At 42.1% G+C, this 17,170-nt stretch overlaps 1 protein-coding gene and 1 pseudogene across 1 annotated transcript in view; both read right to left on the reverse strand.

The window, feature by feature from the left end:
- The window catches only part of LOC121684964 (C-reactive protein-like), a 113,478-nt gene that overhangs the window by 42,984 nt on the left and 53,324 nt on the right, over positions 1 to 17,170 (reverse strand). The gene's annotated exons all lie outside the window — the stretch shown is intronic.
- Positions 2,171 to 3,094, reverse strand: LOC121685579 (annotated as a pseudogene).

Below are 17,170 nucleotides of genomic sequence, written 5' to 3' on the forward strand. Positions count from 1 at the left end.
TAAGTCACAGAATTGACTTTAAAGCACTATTGCTTGTTTATAAATCAGTAAATGGAGCAGGACCTAAATACCTGTCAGACATGCTTCAGCAGTACACACCTTCTCGTCCTCTCAGGTCCCAGGTGAAAAACCTGCTAGTACTGTAAAACCTACTGTTAGAACTAAACATGGTGAAGCAGCTTTTAGCTGCTATGCGGCTCAGCTGTGGAACCAACTTTCGGATTACATCAAAAAGGCCCCAACTGTAGCCAGTTTTAAATCTAGACTTAAGACCAAACTGTTCTCAGATCTGCCTTGATAATTATTCTACTTTGTCTTTTATTACTTTTTTACTACTTTTGCCTTTGTTTTTTGCTTACTAATTATTCTTTATTTTTAAATTATTTTACGTTGTGTTTTATGTTTTCTTTTTATTATGATCTTTACCTTTTAACTATTCTTTGACTATATTGCCATTCAATGCTTTTACTTGTTATTATTGTTTGGTTTTGTTTATGTAAAGCACATTGAATGACCTCTGTGTAATGATACGAAACTTTGATACGAAAACATCATTTTTACGAAGGTGTGAAGAGTTAAGCAAGGTGTGTTAGCTTTTGCAAGAGAACTACAATGTTTTGCTGATTGAGTGAAAGGTTTTCCTATTTGTGTGTAGAGTTTTGCAAAAAAAGCCATAGTTACAAAAAATGTGCTTTTTTTTCTGAATTCTTAAACCCTAACCGTGATTCTTCTAGTACAATTTCTAAAACTATTAATTTGTATAGCAAAACCACTCACTGAGTTTGCAAAACTAAAAGCACAAACATTGCTTTGCACTCAGTTTGCAATTTTGTAACATACACTTTGCAAAACTGTAGGTACAATCTGCACAGCACTCTTTTTGCAGAACTGTAAACACAACTCACTGCTTTACAATCAATTTCCAAATGATCAACACACTCCTAGCAAACCTATACACATGTATGCCTATTATATACACTATTCTGCCAACTGTCTGGCACACTGTCACATCATGAAAACTGTTTTAGATAATTAGTTCACTTTGCAATCAGCCTAAGCAGTAAGCTGTCCGTGTGGAGTACAGTGGAGGGAGCAGCAAGAGTGAGAATTAGAGGAGGCCGAGGAAGAGGACGAGGAGGAAGAGGACGAGGAGGAAGAGGACGAGGAGGAAGAGGACGCAGAGGTGAAGAAGCGAGAGGGAGAGGACAAGGAGGAGCAAGAGCAGGACGAGGAGGGGGAAGAGGAAGGGTAAGAAGAGGAAGAAATAGCCCTTTTACAGGCAAAAAAAAAAAACAGTCTACATGTGGGGATATTGACCAGGCATCATGTCAGGCCTGGATACGGCATTCCAGAATATATTTTCCCTGGTGCCTTGGACTAGAGGACATTGCATGTGATGTAGACGAAATTTTGAGAGAGACGACAGGATTTTTTTTTTCTCAGTGAAATTGCTATTTTGTGTTTTGACTTGGAAAGACACACTTGTGTTTGTTTTGATGTGTGTAAATAAACACCAATACTTGAAGTTTGGATCCCTGTATGTTTACAGAACTATGACAAAAGTATGACCTGAAACTGACATAGTCTACCTTGTGCACAGATAAAGCAAAAGCCAGATGTGTTTTTTATTCATACCATCAGTGTGTAATTGGCAGATTGTGTGCTTATTGCAAATAATTCCATAAAGCTACGAGAAATACAGCAGCACATAATTGAGGATGACACCACCTTCCAAAACATACACAATGTGAGCATTTCTGTTTTATGTCGTGTGCTTGCCCACAACAGAATCCGAATGAAACAAATCTACAGAGTCCCTTTTGAAAGAAACAGTGAACGTGTAAAACAACTGCGATATGACAATTTGCAGGTAAGCTATAGTATCATTGGTACTGAATCTGGAAGTCCATACTGTAGTGCTGTGCATGGGCCTGCAGTGCTGCATCTGTTTTGTCTTGTCCAGAGAGTGATGGAGCTAGAGGCAGATGCCATGGGTCATGAGCAGCTTTTTGTGGATGAGGCAGGTTTTACAGTAACTTCACTAAAACAAGGAGACGTGGCAGGAACATTACTGGACACTGTGCCATAACCAAAGTCCCAGGACAATGTTGTTCATCATGCAACCCTTGGCCCATATAACACTGCACACATCATTACATTCCTGGATACCTTACATGACATGCTCACTAATGTTCAGAGACCAGAGCAGACCAGATACATCATATGGGACAGTGTTAGTTTCCATAGGGCTGCTTTGGTCCGCAACTGGTTTACAGAATACCCGCTCTTCACTGTACTCAACCTCCCCCCATACTCTCCATTCTTGAATCCAATTGAAGAGTTCTTCTCTGCCTGGCGCTGGAAGGTCTACCGTCATCCCCATCAACACATAGCCCTTTTGTGGGGATATTGACCAGGCATTATGGGCATAGTCCCACATATGGACATCAGTGATCATCCCTACAAATGACTGGGATGCATCAAACCGTCCATCCACTGAGTCCTGGTCTTGTCAGCACTATGTTTAGCTCTCCATCCAGATTTCTCTTGAATCCGACCTTCCTGGTACTTGGATTCCGGTTGATCCAGACCTGAGCCAGTCCGGAGTTGGAATCCCAGGTGCTGCAGATGGAGTACCAGGTGTTTGGTTCGTCTGGTAGGCCATTAAATTGAGAGAATTTGCCACGTGTGGACACATCAAAACGACCTTTGTTTGCTGTTTTGAAGATTAGGAAGTCATTGCTATTGGCAGCGGATGCCGCTGAAAAAAGAGAGTAGGTTCGAGTAAGGTCAGTAAGGAACCTGTAAAAGAAAAACAATGGCATTGTTTCATGTAGGTATGGATGGATTTTGTAGTGTACTGTTGGATCCAATCTAGCATGAGGGGCAACTTGATAAGAGACAATATAGGTTACATGGTATGAGTATATGAAATATAGAGAAAAGAAGACTGCATATCCTGTCAATCATGCATATAAAGCACCAAGACCAACCTGAGGCAGACTGTCACAGAATTGAAGTTATAGCATGTGGGGCAGCTTGATACTTTACAGGCCCTATTTTGGTGATCAGAAATGGATGGTCTGATAAAGGTTTACTTTAAAAGGTTTACGCAAAAGGGTTGTTCTTAGGTTTCTTAATTGGTCATGGGTGTGTTTTGGGCCTATGGTTTAAAGGGATATTCCACCATTTGGGGAATTACACTCATTTCCACCTCTCCTTGAGTTAAACAATTGGGGCCAATTGCTCTGTCAGTTAGCATGGCGCTAGCTGCGCTGCGATTTAAAACCATACTCCTTAAAACCGAGGTTTTGGAGTTTAACACGCAGCTGAGCACTAAGTTGAACGTGATTGCTATGTAACGACTCACACAGGATTAGCTGATTCCAACTTAAACTCGGGTTAAACCAGAACTACTCTGATTTCGAATTTTAACCCAGCAGATGCAGTCTTAACTTAATGGTGGATGCATTTTAGGATCTTGGGGGGGGGGTATGTTTTTATGATTGTTGCAGCTAAATAAAAGTTTTTTGTGTTATAATTACCAGTAGTTGAAAAGAGATCTCGCACACTGTCCATTCCGCATGCAATTATTCATTAGAACACTACATAACACAACGTTTCGGTCTTAGACCTTCATAATTACCACCAAAAAGTCAATTTTTTCTTATCAAAAGTGATAAAACGCAAATAATGTTGCAATATATTGTGAAATAGTCTTCTGGAAATCTGGAATCTGATTCTTCCATGAAATTCCTTTAAATCAGTCAATCAATTGACGCAAATAGAACATTACAATGACGAGCAAAAATGATATTGATCGTTGCACTTCACCCCAACTATATAGCTATGGCAAACGATGAAGAGCAGAGACATCTCCACGGCGTTTTACATTCATGTATGCTTGGGGTGCTTGGAATAGTGGACTGCACCACATTCCACTCGTTTTCCATGGCACCGTGCGTAATCCAGCCTTTATGAATCAACGTAAGGCTACATCCCATGATATTTGGTCTGTCTATAATAACAAATATACACTAGGCAATGGCAAAATGCATTTGTGCGGTGTACATAATTAATATCACAACTGACTTTAATGCCTGTGAAACACTTTGATGTGTCAAATAGTGGAGCAGACGTTTTGCAATAATATTAGTAAGTAATAACATTATTTTTATAATATTACCGTTCTATTACAGCTCTATAAACTGTCAAATGGTTTGCGATAACAACATGCGCATTCGCAATGTAGCCTAGTAGCGAGATGGCCTGGCAGTGTGCATGATGCACGCATTTTCAACAGCAGCTTACGAACCACACCAAAGGGCAAGCAACATAATAGTCACCTGTGCAGTCCTCCACAATTTGGCAATCGACTGGGATGAGCCACGTTTCCCTCAGCCACAAGGCCTTGGAGGACTTTCATAGGCTACTTCTGTAACTAAGATTTCCGGTAATTTCCGGCACAATGATATCATGCAGCACCTGAAAATAGTCCCCGTAGGCTAACTTCCAGCAACAAGGTTGAGGTGCAGCAGACGAATTGGTTAGTTACCGGATTATTACGCCTGAATGAGAGTATAGTTCCATGTCAAATCAGCCTAGAAAATCACCATGTTTCATTTTCCGTTGGTCTTATTACACTTTCTAACTTGACAGGAAACAAGTTTTAAATAGGAAAATTACCGGAAATCTTAGTCACTTTTAAATGTGATGCTAGCAGGCGAGATGCTAATGGTCTAATCCGATTCAGTGATCCATGCTGCATAGGCTGGAGCTAAAAGTGGTATCACCAGACTCAGACAATAGCTGGATGAACTGGAGAAAGGTAAAAATCAATTGTTTAACTCAAGGGGAGGTGGGAAATGAGTGTAAATCCTCAAATGGTGGAATATCCCTTTAAACCCATGAGAATGACATTCCCTTCAAGCCTGGCCATTTTAAACAGCGCATCAGTATTTTGATAGTCAGCGGCGCATTTGAAGAAATCTGCGTGCACGCGAGACCATATGGAACAGGGATTCCACTTAAACCTTGTTTTACTAAAACCTGCTTGTGACTAGCACTAGCAGAGTATAGCCTACAGCAGTGTTTCTCAAACTTTTTCAGACCAAGGACCACTTAATCAGTAAAAAAAGCCTCACGGATCACCTAGCTAAAAAAAACCTGCTTCAGACCTACTTCAACAGTAAATTATACACAATGGGCCTACTCACTGAACTACCTTGATTGTCTTTGCACCTTGCTTATTGTGTCAGAGAATAATTATATATATGATTTAACCTAGCATGGCTTACATAGGCAGTGTTGCAGAAATGTTTGGAGAACTTTGGACTTTGAGAAACACTGGCCTAACAGACATCTGCACTCGCCTATTATTTGAACTCATAGGCAAAGTGAAATTAACTTCACTGTGGTCTCAAAAAAAAGCAAACAGGTGCAAGCTCTGCATCTCCTTACGCAACTCCGCCGCAACACTAAATATGAAGATGCGAGGCCCTGCTTTCAGAGGATAACTTCCGTCCCTTGGTTGTGTATAGATTATATAAAATATCTTTAGCCTACATTGTATAGCTTACATTCAAATATTACCTTTCTGTTATGGAGCTGGCAATAGGCCTATTATGAGCGCAAATCACTTTCAATCACTCTATCTTAGGCTAGGTCTTTGTGTTTGAGATATTATGAAATAATTAAGTTATACATTTTTTCACTTTCTTAAGTGGGCTAGTTCTCATTAGCAGTTTTATGTCAAACCATGAAACATTAAGCTGCGTCCAGTCTTGAAAAACAACTTCAAAAATCTTCTGCTGATACTGATCATGCATATGGCAAAGGAAGACATGAAATCGTTGGTCTTGGAATTTTGAAAATGCATTGCACTTGGACCTCAGATTTCTTGCAGTACCCCGGCATTACCACAAGGAAATGGGAGATAAGCCCTTTGAGCGTATGCACGGTCTAAGATCAAATCTGTGCGTAAGAACGCTTTATAAATGAGGCCGGTGAGAAGGTAGAGAGGGATGTTCCTGGTCTGGTAGGAACTAGTAGTGCATTCCACCAACGGTGATAAGAGAATAAAGAAATATAGAACAAATATAGAGAAACGAAAACTGCAAATCCTGTCATTCATGCATATAGAGCACCAAGACCAACCTGAGGCAGACACAGAGTTGAAGTTATTTCCTGATGGCAGGAGTCTGACACAAGCAACATTGGACTCCACAGGAAACGTAAACATTTTACCTGACAGATCTGTTTGGATAACAGTGAGAAGGAAATAGTTATCTGATCAGATGTTTTATTACAAGAATGCATGTACGTCCAGAAATATGAAGGTACAGTATATATCAGCCTTGATATCAATAATAGTGAAACATTTGGTAATACAAGTAGCGGTAACACTTTACGGTAAGGATACATGAATTATCAATAATATGCTCAATAAATCATAATTCATAATCATGTACTGTACCTAATACTCTAGTTGATGTGTTGCTCATGCAAGTCAAGAATGACAGACTATGAACTCATGTAAATTCCTGATGATTCATGAGATTAAGGAATGAAGTAATGCATGAATCATGAATGAATTAATTAATTAGTGTGTGTGTGTGTGTGTGTGGTCATAGTTGGGGCAGCCGTGGCCTACTAGTTAGCGTTTCGGACTTGTAACCGGAGGGTTGCCCGTTCGAACCCCAACTAGTAGGAACGGCTGAAGTGCCATTGAGCAAGGCGCCTAACCTCTCACTGCTCCCCGAGCGCTGCTGTAGCAGGCAGCTCACTGCGTCGGGATTACGGCTTCTACACACAGTTGCGTTCCGTCAACACATGCCAGTGGGTGTTCCCGACGGTAGCTAAGCAAATGACTTGAAGTATAACCGTAATTTGATTGGTTAGTGCCGTCCGTCGATTGGCTTGATTGGCCAGTGCCGTCTGTCGTTGCTGCAACAGCTGAACTTCTCAACGCAAGCAACGGGAGAAACGCGATGCAATGGACCTACAATTCAGTTCGGCAACGGATGACGTGAGCCCATGTAAAGTGAATGGTATGCGTCTCCAGCACTGCAACGCATGCAACTGTGTGTAGGAGCCGTAAGTGTGTGCTTCACCTCACTGTGTGTTCACTGTGTGCTGAGAAGTGTGTTTCACTAATTCATGGATTGGGATAAATGCAGAGACCAAATTTCCCTCAAAAGAATATATATACTTATACTTATAATAATTGAGAATGATAATAAACAGCAGTGTCCGTATTCACGGCATCATTACTCTGGAGGTAGCCTACCAAATCATTGAGCATATTGCACTGCTCTACAGTGACAGCGGTGCAGCTGGACCGAGGCCCCCCTCTGTCTTCTCTTCTACTGTAACAAAGTGTAACAAAATGTAACAAAATGCTATTAAATCCCAACAGGTGTAGAGGAGCTAGAGGAGAGGCTGAGACCTACTGACAAATTAACTACTCTGGAGATAACGTGGGTGGGTTAGAAAAAACAATATAACAAATGACGTGGTTTCCATAGCATGTACATATTGTAGCAATTAATATCCTATGGCAATGAAACCACTTTAAAATATTTATTTCACTCGTCTTGAAGTGAATGCAGAACATGGGCTGAATTAGTGATCTGCATCTCTGTTCACCAAAAGCTATGTTTCTACTAACCCATTCGCATAAAACAAATATTATGTTTTCTCCATTGCTAACGTGAGATTGGCTATGGCTGTGTCTCAAACTGCATACTTTTGTCAGTACAGTTGTCACTACTAGTGTGCACTGAGCGCTTGAAATGCGTAACTAAGTATTTGAAGTGTGCAAGTATAGCAGGCGGTTTGAGAGACAGCCCATGTCTAGCCAATGTTCACAAACTGTTAGACACCTACAGCCAGTGTTGTGAAAGTTAAAAGCTTTGTGTTTGTGCGGTATTTGATAAGCAATGTCATGGGTAGCCTGACGTGATTAAGAAGGGCTTTTTGTTCCTGTTTATGTAAAGGTTTTACATAGGCTCATTAAGGATAGGCTACACTGCTAGCCTGACATCGTAATACTCAAATTCTAGTCAGAATATGTGTCTGATACTGCTCCATTGGGATGTGATTATGGGGGTGATTCAACTGATACAGGGGGTGAATCCTGTAGGAAGAACACCCGAACCATCCTTCTTCTCCATAATTGCCTTAACATTGTTTTCTGGTCGTTTTTTTTAAAGTTATTGCCCTGTAAATATCTTCTACAACAGACGCGATGGCAAAATCTAAATGTCTACCTTCTAGCAACAGCGTTTTTGTTAGGGAGAACCCTTGTATTAAGGCGGCCCTGCACACACACACAAGCACACACACACACACACACAGACCCTATTACCTCCCCCCCCCCCACACACACACACATACAAACACACACACACACACAGAGAAGCACACATATATACAAAAGCAAACACACACATACACACACTCATTTACATACACAAAAGTTGCAAAATTAGGGGATGGAGTAGGAGATAGAGACAAATTGACAAGCACGATTTATTTTTGCGGTGAGAGAGCAGGACTGAGCAGTGGTCATATTTAGTACTGCTTTGTGGTACGTCTAGTTTCCACGCGGTTTGGCCTATCATTTACACAAAAACAGAGGTTTTATCCAATTGAGTGCAGAGGCATTTCCACCCTGTATCAGTTGAAACACACCCCATAATTACATCCCAATGGAGCAATATCAGACTCATTACACATGAAACTATTTTCATAAATGGACATTTCACCCTCTCCATATTCAAAATTAACATACTGTAGTGCACACCTATCAGTTTTCAGAAGTTTTCATTTACACTAACCTGTCTATATATGCCGTCAAGACCATGCCAAACCTGTAGGTGGCAGTGTAACGAGAAGCTCAAGCCCACCTTAGCCAATCAGAATCCCGAAAATAGCAACAACAGCAACGAATCACTTCCTCTTTCTCTTTTGAACATGCATCCCACATCCATGATCACCATAGCCAAATCAAAATGTGAACATAGATCACACTTTTGGCGCAGTTGCAAGTTCTGGCGCATACTGTGACGGGGGTCATCCCTATGTTCCCCAGGTCCTATGTTCCCCGGGTCCTATGTTTCCCCGCTCGGGGTTAGGGTTAGGGTTGTAGCTGACGCTGGAAGGTCAGTTGAAGCATAAGAGGAAATAAGAGATTTTATTTGAATGTCTCATTGAATATTTTGTGAATTGAGTCATTGTATTTGGATTATGCAAGTCATGTAAATTGATCATGTTTAATTTGTACTTGGGCGGGTGTGTTCACGTGACCTTTCCTTATTTGACCCGGACGCGTTAGCGTTCAGAATGGACTAAGAATAAGGCCGCATGTACGTGATTCTAAGTTGTATGTGAAGTTGAACTGAATTCTACTGCTGGCTATCAGGCGCACACGGTAATGAACTATTTTATATGTATCATATTTTAAAGATTGATTGTATGTTTCTTGTTGTGACGTTATGTGTAAAACTGTTGTTGTATGTTTGTCTTTGTATGTCTTAGTTTTCACGGTGTTCCAACAGCAAATAAAATTGGAATTGGACATCAGTATGAGACGTGGAGTCAATGAATTTAAGCTATAGCCAGTGGATAGTTACAGTGAAAACGTGCCTGAAACGCGGAAAGAATAGGCCGGTGGAAACGGCCTACTTCCATCCTACTGAGACCTGCTCTGCTCCTGTGAGGTAGCCTACCGAATTCAACGTGTGACTGCTGAGCTGTTCCTGGATCTTCGATCGGCTGCTTATCGTGGTGAACTACAGATTATCGCACTTGTGCTACTCCCTTTCCTTGTGGATTACGGACCTTCGCCCATGTTTTCCATTCCTGGTGGATTATTACAGGTTACAAGCTTCATCGTTACGTTTGCTCCTCGGGATTCTCAAGTTCAGCGCGCAGCTTTGCTACACTACCTGCGGTGGGATTCAGGTCCCGTAATTCATCCAACAGCCACTGCCGTGTACTCCCAGGTTAGACTGTGCCTTACTAACATGCAACTTTGACAAAGTGATTACTGAAAGTTTAAACTCAATGCTCTCATCGCAACTGCTACTTTATTGCTGTAAACATGGTTATATTGTGAATGGATATTTCTTTGCTTAAATGTTGATAATATTATGTTGTCATTCCTTTAGCCTATTATGGTTGAATGTAGGGGTATTGGTTTAATAGTATTCAATCTGAGAGTGCCTTATTGACAAACTGTTTTATTGCATGTTTAGTTTTAAGTGCCTGTTAAATATTCATGTGAAGTCTAGTCATCTCAAATTCTTAAGAAGTTGTAAAAATGTCAGTACAAGGTGAATCAACCTCTCAGGGTGGTGAATTAGCAGGGCAAAATGATTCCCCATTAGAGGAAGGGGCAGTAATCAATGGTGAGATTGCACTAGAAAGTGAGAATGAAGTTGATGTTGTGAGGGATCGCCATGTATCCGAAGCCAGACAAAAAGAGCTTAGTTTAGTTTTGACGAAGACAAATGAAGAAACCAGGAAATCAGTTCGTGAGAAACACTTGACACCAAAGATGCAAGAGTTGAAAGAGCAGGAATATGGTCAAAGGGAGAGAAAATTTACGACTGCGTATGAAAAATGGAAGACTGAAGCCCGAAACATTCGCTCAAAGTTAAAGCAACAATGTTCAGAGAGTGATCTGTGTAATCTTATGGATGTCGTTGAGAAGCAAGAATCTGTATTGAAAGGTTTATATGATGATTTGCGAGTCTATGCACCACCAAATCAAGAAATTAGGAGGAAAATTGACGCATGTGTAGCTGTTACTGCAGACCTAATTAAATTACTGAAGGTTCGTTTAACTGAAGATGACATTGATTTTGAGCCTGAGGCAGAGAAGGCAAGATTACGCATGCTGTTTGATAATAAATATGCTAGGTCCATATTCGGATCTACAGTTTCTAGAGCCTCAGTTGTTAGTTATCATTCCAACCCCGCATCGGAGTCAGCTAGCATTTCCATTAGAAGGGCAGAGATCGCTGCAGAACTGGCAGCAAGAAAAACAGAAGCTGAAATGGAAGAAGAAATTGAGACACAACGCCAGCGACTGAAAAGGCTTGAAAACCGTAGAGATATTGAGGTTATGGAAGCCAAGCTAAAAGTTTATGCAGAGGAAGAGTCAAAAGCCAAAACTGGGCAATGTAGCCAAGCATGCAGTGATATAATTGATCCAAGTCCACCTGTCAATAATAAATCACATCTGCAAGAGCCAAAGGTTAAAAGTGTGCTAGGTCTAGCACGCAGTGATGCAGCTGATCCCAGTTCAATCGTCAATACTATGCCAAGTCCGCAAGAGCAAGTCACAGAGAATGAAACATCCTTATTGCAAGCACTCCAAGAGTTAATGTCCTTAACACGACTTCCTGTTCCAGAGCCCTCCATATTTTCTGGGGACCCACTTAAGTTTATTGAATGGAGTACAAGCTTCAAGGCTCTTATAGAAAGACGGTGCTCGGATCCAGCGGATAGACTGTTCTATTTACAAAAATACCTTAGTGGTGATGCAAAATCTGCTCTGGAAGGCAGCTTTTACAGGAAAGATGATCAGGCCTATCAACAAGCGTGGGATAAGTTGAATGCAAGATATGGTCATTCCTTCGTGACGCAGCGTGCCTTCAGAGAGAGGCTCAATAGATGGCCGAAAATCGGGGCAAAGGAGTATATTAAGTTAAGAGAATTTAGTGACTTCTTGCAGTCATGTAGTGATGCCATGCCTCATGTTAAGGGCCTTCAGGTGCTAAATGATTGTGAGGAAAACCAAAGGATGCTGGTCAAACTCCCTGACTGGGTGACGAGTAGATGGAACCGTCTGGTGACAGAGAAACTAGACCAAGCCAATGATTATCCTGGCTTCAGTGAGTTTGCATCATTCATCTCAAAGGAGGCACGCATAGCATGCAACCCGGTATCATCACTGTACGCTTTAAAGACTTCTGATGAAAGGCTGTTAAGAGAAACCAAACAGTCACGGGCAAACACATTTGTCACCAATGTTAAGGCTTCAGATGCAGAATGTGCTACTTTTAACTCAAATGATGCTGATGACTCTGGAGATTCCAGGGAACCTAAAACCTCACAGACAAATGATCCTAGTTTAGTCAAATGTGCATGTTGTGGAGAAAGCCACTCCATACATAAATGTCAAAAACTAATAGAAAGATCTGCAGACGAAAGAAAAAAGTTTGTCTTTAACAATAAACTATGCTTTGCATGCTTGAGGAGGGGACATAATTCCAAGGACTGCAGAAACAGAGCTACTTGTGCATTATGCAAGAGACGCCATCCAACCCTTTTGCATGAAGAACGTCCTGTAGCAGACCAGTCATCTTTACAACGAGTCTCGCAAGTTGAAAGGGGTACGACTTTAACATCATGCTATGTGAATGGGGGGGGGAGCAGGTAGTACCTCCATGATTGTCCCAGTTTGGCTCTCATCACATAATACAGAGTTTGAAATGTTGGTGTACGCCTTATTGGATACGCAAAGCAGTCATACATTTGTTGACCAAGAAATATGTGAAGGTTTGCATGCAATGAGGGAGCCTGTAAAATTAAAACTTTCCACCATGATGGGAAAGGATGCGGTTGTGATGAGCCAAAGAGTTGAGGGACTCAAAGTTAGAGGATTCTCCTCAAATGAATTGATCTGTTTGCCGCCTGCTTACTCAAAAGATTTTATTCCCCTTGAACGTGCACATATCCCCACCCATGAAACGGCTAGAAAATGGACACATCTTGCAGCTATAGCTGATGAAATGCCCATGCTGATGGATTGTGGCGTTGGGCTCTTAATTGGTTACGATTGCTCCAGAGCACTGGCGCCTAGGCAGGTAATTACTGGTGGCGACTACGAGCCTTATGCCGTCAAAACGGACCTAGGCTGGAGTATTGTAGGGAGTGCATCACAGTGTTTGAACTCTAAGGATGTGACAGGTCTGTGCCACTGGGTGTCAGTCAGAGAATTCCCTTCTATAGCGCCATCTGCTGCCATTAAAGTGCTTGAATTGGACTTTGCAGATACCCGACCAGGTGAAAGGAGCATATCTCAGGAGGACATCCAGTTCCTGGAGATCTTAAAGGGAGGTGTGCATCAAAATGATTGTGGCCACCTAGAAATGCCAGAGCTATTGGTGGGAGACCCTGAGGTCAAGGTGGTCCACGCATTGACAACTGAGGTCACAATACAAGAGGATTTTCAAAAACAGTTGTCACGGTTCTCAAAATGGTCCACAGTTGTGAATGTAATTGCCCGGATTCAACGACTGGCAAAGAGAATTAAGGCATCAGAACCTCTCAGTGTGGAAGAAAGAAGGAAGGCTGCACACACACTGATCCAGCTTGCACAGAATCATGCTTTCAAGGAAGAATTGGATATGCTGAGCCACAAATCTGGAAAGCTGCCTCGCAACCATCAAATGCACCAGCTCGACCCTTTCCTTCAAGATGGGATATTGAGGGTGGGAGGACGACTGAGGAGAGCATCTGCCCCTCTTGAACTGAGACACCCAGCAATCCTTCCTAGAGATGGTGTTGTCACTCAACTAATTCTTGCCCACCATCATGAAATGATTCAACACCAAGGTAGAGGGCAGACCCTTAACGAATTAAGAGCTAATGGTTACTGGATAATCGGTGGCAGCAAAGCAGTAGCCCAGTACGTTCGACAGTGCGTCCCCTGTAGGAGAGCTCGTGCACCACTAGAAGAGCAAAGAATGGCAGACCTCCCTATTGACCGTACCAATCCATCCCCGCCATTTACCTGCTGTGGCATGGATTGTTTTGGCCCCATCCATGCCAAGCAAGGTCGTAAGGTGTATAAACGGTACGGTCTCCTTTTTACATGTCTTTCTTCCAGAGCCGTTCACGTTGAGATGGTGGAAGATATGACAACAGATGCATCAATGCACTGCGGTGTTTTATAGCTATCCGTGGAGCAGTCAGACGCATTAGATCAGACCAAGGATCCAACTTTGTGGGAGCAAAAAATGAGCTGAAGAGAGCTATGAAAGATGTCAGTAAAGAGGGAGTGGCTGCATATCTGGCAACTAAGCAGTGCGATTTCCACTTCAATGCACCTGGTTCAAGCCATGCTGGGGGCATTTGGGAGCGTCAGATTAGAACAGTGAGAAGTGTCATGAGTTCAGTTCTGGCACAATGTGCTGGGAGACTAAACGATGTCTCCTTGCGCACATTTTTCTATGAAGCGATGTCCATAGTCAATAACCGTCCTCTCACTGTAGATGCCATCAACGATCCCAAAAGCTTGGAACCGCTAACCCCTAACCACTTACTCACCATGAAGTCATCTGTTCCCTTACCCCCACCAGGTGTATTTGTTAAGGAGGATCTCTACACAAAGAAACGATGGAGGCAAGTGCAATATTTGTGTGAACAGTTCTGGAGCAGATGGAAGAAAGAATATCTTGCCAGTATCTCTCTCAGGCAGCAATGGCATACTCCTAAACGGAACATCCAAGTTGGTGATATTGTGATTGTAAAAGATGAAGTCCCTCGAAATGAATGGAAGTTGGCCAGAGTTCTCGATGTCTGTAAGGATGATGATGGACTAGTACGGAAGGCTACAATACAGATTGGAGACCGAATGTTAGGAAAAAGGGGTGAGCGCCGCACTAAGCCCTTAAGCATTGACCACCCTATTCAAAAGCTGGTGGTTCTTGTGGCTAAAGATTAAGATCCTTTTTTTTCTTTTCCAGGCTGAGCTAGTGAGTAACACTTAAAGTCTAATATGCATGCCTTGTTGATAATTATTTTATTGGTATTGTAGTTGTATAGTAATGTATTATGTAATTTAACAAAGGAGGATGGTGAATTATTAACAAAGGAGGATGGTGAATTATTATGAATTATTGGTTTAGTGAATCTTCCACTTGCCTGGAAATTACCATCGATGTAATTGATGTGTTATGTGAATCAAGGTAATTTGGTGGGAGTGTAGCTGACGCTGGAAGGTCAGTTGAAGCATAAGAGGAAATAAGAGATTTTATTTGAATGTGTCATTGAATATTGTGTGAATTGAGTCATTGTATTTGGATTATGCAATTCATGTAAATTGATCATGTTTAATTTGTACTTGGGCGGGTGTGTTCACGTGACCTTTCCTTATTTGACCCGGACGCGTTAGCGTTCAGAATGGACTAAGAATAAGGCCGCATGTACGTGATTCTAAGTTGTATGTGAAGTTGAACTGAATTCTACTGCTGGCTATCAGGCGCACACGGTAATGAACTATTTTATATGTATCGTATTTTAAAGATTGATTGTATGTTTCTTGTTGTGATGTTATGTGTAAAACTGTTGTTGTATGTTTGTCTTTGTATGTCTTAGTTTTCACGGTGTTCCAACAGCAAATAAAATTTTAATTGGACATCAGTATGAGACGTGGAGTCAATGAATTTAAGCTATAGCCAGTGGATAGTTACAAGGGTTTTAAAAAAGGGTCCTATGTTCCCCGGTCTCATACAAAGCGGGGAACATAGGACCCGGGGAACATAGGTACACTCCCCTGTGACGTCGGCTGCCTAAAACTAAAAAAAAAGTTTTTCTCATTTTATATGCAAACATGCTAACAAAGTTTTGCAAAATCTCCTGGCCGGAGTTTTTAGAAAGAATCGTTTTCAGAGGCGAATTCTCCATGCGCGTGTAAACAAAGGGCACAAACGGAGGGAAATGTCTCCATTTTTCAAAATAACCATGTAAACAGGGTCTCATATTCTGACTAGAATTTGAGTATGACAACGTCAGGCTACTGTAGTCAGAGACCGTAGCAGGTATTGGTCAGTCTGCAAGTAGGTGACAGGATTTGCATAACAGGGTTTGATGGGCATTTGGACCAAAAATAACGGCATTAATTTATAAGTCATCAAATCAATCGCGTTCAAGTAGAGACCACGCATTGTGCACCTGAAGTAGAATAAACTACGAATAACGTAAACAACAAATAAGTTGATCCAGGCTTGAAGAGCGGAGTTCTAGAATCTTTGCTGGGACACAGCACAACGTCCAATGCAGTAAAATATCTAGTCTAACAAATGATTGACTAAGAGCGGTGTCAGATAAATATCTGAGCAGATATCATTGGTTAAAAACGTAAACAAGGCTCTATGTGCTGCTACGTCATATGTATTCCGGCTTCATTGACAGAAAGTAAGCCTACTACTACTACCGCTTCGGACTTGTAACCGGAGAGTTGCCAGTTCAAACCCCGACCAGTAGGAACAGCTGAAGTGCCCTTGAGCAAGGCGCCTAACCTCTCACTGCTCCCCGAGTGCCGCTGTAGCAGGCAACTCGCTGCGTCGGGATCAGTGTTGGGTGTAATGCATTAAAAAAGTAATGTAATTACAGTAATGCATTGCTTTTTGCTGTAATGCAGTAATGTAAGGCTCTGCCCTTTCTTGTTGACTGACCAGTCCAGTTTATTGTCCAGATGTATCCCCAGATACTTGTAAGTGTTTACTACCTCCACATTGACCCCCTCAATGGTGACTGGCAGCAGAGCGGGCTTAGACCTCCGGAAATCCAGCACCATCTCCTTGATCTTCGCAGTGTTGAGTTGTAGGTGGTTGAGTTTGCACCATTGCACAAAATCCTCCACCAGGCTCCTGTATTCCTCCTCCTGCCCATCCCTGATACACCCCACAATTGCAGTATCGTCTGAAAACGTCTGCATGTGACATGACTCGGTGTTGTAGCAGAAATCAGACGTGTACAGGGTGAACAGGACTGGAGAGAGCACTGTTCCCTGTGGCGCTCCAGTGCTGCTGGTCACGGTGTCGGAGAGGCAGTCCTTCAGTCTGACAAACTGTGGCCGCTCTGTCAAGTAGTCTACAATTCAGGATACCAGGTGAGCATCCACCTTTTCACCCAGTCTGAGGGGTTGGACGGTGTTAAAAGCACTGGAAAAGCTAAAGAACATAATTCTCACAGCATTTTTTCCCTTTGTCCAGGTGAGAATGTGTCCTGTGTAGGAGATAAGTGATGGAATCGTCCACGCCCACTTTCTCCTGGTATGCAAACTGTAGTGGGTCTAGTCCATGGCGTACCTGTGGTCTGAGGATCCCCAAAACCAGTCGCTCCAGTCGTCTTGTTAATGATGTTAAGAGCA

This window comes from Alosa sapidissima, chromosome 16 (assembly GCF_018492685.1).
Source record: "Alosa sapidissima isolate fAloSap1 chromosome 16, fAloSap1.pri, whole genome shotgun sequence".
Classification (NCBI taxonomy): domain Eukaryota; kingdom Metazoa; phylum Chordata; class Actinopteri; order Clupeiformes; family Clupeidae; genus Alosa; species Alosa sapidissima.